Genomic DNA, 2,345 nt, shown 5'->3' on the forward strand with positions numbered 1-2,345 from the left:
GGCTTTGATTCTGAAAGCCATGCAGCGGCGAGAGACTGCTGCTGCTTTGAAACGTACAGTAGAATCCTTGATGGATAAAGGAGCCATAGTACGAAACTTGGAAAACTTGGGTGAGCGAGCACTTCCTTATAAGATGTCTGCCCACAGTCAGCAGCACTGGAGAGGCGGATATTTCTTGGTGGATTTTTATGCACCAACTACAACAGTGCAGAGCGAAATGGAGCACTTGTCTCGGGACATTGATGTGATTAGACCAAATATTGTGAAACACCCTCTAACCCAGGAAGTAAAGGAGTGTGAAGGCATTATTCCAGTACCACTTGAAGAAAAATTATATGCCCCAAAGAAAAGGAAGTAGGAAGGACCACAGGTGTGTTGGCCTTTGGTTGACTCCTCTTACACCAAAGGAGCTGGGATGACTAGATACAAATGAGGCCTTTCTCAGGGTTTTCTAGTGGCTTTGCTTTTGCTGTTATTTTGGTAAGAAGTAGAAGAACTGCTGGCTGAGAACTCCTATTTGTGGTACTGCACATGATTCTTTATTTTGTTCTCATTAGTGTAATTTCTTTGTCAGTGTAAACAGTAACATCATTCTGAAGAACATATGTAAAGCAGCCTTGGATGTAAGCTAACCATTCAGACTGTGTATAGCCATGCCAAAAGGAAAAATGAAGACTCCTGTATCATAGGGACAACTTTTGATCAGAGAAATAAACATAATTTTATAAACTCAAAAAAAAAAAGAAAAGAAAAAGTTTCAAAATAGGTTAGTAGGACAGTTACAATAATTAATACATTGCATATTTGTTGTCTTCATAGTAGTTATTCAGAGGACAAGATGTAGACATGCTATCTTGTCTAAACAATATTAGTACAAACCTTTCCTCTCATTGAACGAAGAAAGTAGCTATATATCTATCCTAACTATCTTGTATATACATTATGTATATATATATATATATATATTTTTTTTTTTTTCACTACAAAATGGTCTTTTATTTATATCCCTCATTTTTGTTTTGTTTTGTCAGATGGGTGTTTCACTGCAGTTAGAGAAGCTGTATTTGGAAAAGACTTTAAAGGACCTTTTCATACTTGAAGCCAGTCTAAAGATTGTAGGTACTTGAATTCAGCAAAACCTGCTCTTAGCTTTAAATTTTCTTCTCTTGGGGCCGGAGAGATGGCTCAGTGGAATATGCATTTCCCCAGCAAGTGCAAGGGCCTGAGTTCAATCCCTGGTTCTGCAAAAAAAAAAGAAAAACTTTTTTCTTCTCTTGTATGAGTTTGGGCTCAACTTGCTTTCCTTCTTCTAGACTCTTCAGGTTCAATATTAGGTTGTTCCTTTGAATTCATTCTGTTTTTCTCATGCTGGTACTGATCACCATAAATTTCCCTCATAGGACTGCTTTCACTATGTCCCATACCTTCTGGTATATTATATTGGCATTATTGTTTAATAGAAATGGTCTAACTTCTTTAATTTTGTCTGTGACCCATTGGTTGCTTAGGAGGTTATTATTTAATTTCCATGTGTTTATGAAGTTCTCATGGTGTTTTTTGCCATTGATTTCTAATTTCATTGCACTAATCTGTTAATATGCATGGTATAATTTTAATTCTTCTGGTTTTTGTTTTGTTTTGTTTTAATTTATGTTTTTGGTGCAGGGTCTCACTATACAACTTGGACTTGTAGTGATCCTCCTGTTTTAGCCTCCCTAGTGCTGGGATTACAAGTGTGCACTACCATTCCTAGTCTCAATGGCCAACTTGGCAGGACCAGGGCAGGGCAGGGCCAGCTTGGCATGCAGTACGGGGATCAAACCTGGGTCCTTGTGCTTGCCAGGCAAGCACTTAGATGGCCAAACTATCTTCCCAGCCCCAGGATAATTTTAATTTTTTTAAATTTACTTACGCATGTTCTATGAGCTAGTATGTAGTCTATTTTGAATGTCCCATGTGTACTTGAAAAGAATGTGTATCTGATGTTGTGGGGTGGAACACTTGGTAGACATCTACTAAATCTATTTGTTCAAAAGTTTTGAGGGCTGGCCAGATAGTTCCTCAGATTAAAGCACCTGCCTGCCTAGGCAGATGCAGGGACCAGGATTCAATCCGAGGCATGGGGTGCCAGTCCCAGCCCCGGAGTGCTGAGACTGTGATTGAGATTGGGTGTGGTGGCGCATTTCTGTAATCCCTGTGCTTGGGAGGCTGAAAACTGAGGATCACTGAGTCTGATCCGTGTAGTGAGACCTTGTACTAAATACATTTTTTTAAAATTATATATTTTTTCTTGTCTTTTTTTTTAATTTTTTATTTATTTGTGTGTGTGTGTGTGTGTGTGTGTG

At 38.6% G+C, this 2,345-nt stretch overlaps 1 pseudogene; it reads left to right on the forward strand.

Moving 5' to 3' along the window:
- Positions 1 to 7: 7 nt before the first annotated feature.
- Positions 8 to 370, forward strand: LOC101581088 (annotated as a pseudogene).
- The last annotated feature ends 1,975 nt before the right edge of the window (positions 371 to 2,345 follow it).

The sequence above is a fragment of the Octodon degus genome, unplaced genomic scaffold (assembly GCF_000260255.1).
Source record: "Octodon degus isolate 3935 unplaced genomic scaffold, OctDeg1.0 scaffold00014, whole genome shotgun sequence".
Classification (NCBI taxonomy): Eukaryota; Metazoa; Chordata; class Mammalia; order Rodentia; family Octodontidae; genus Octodon; species Octodon degus.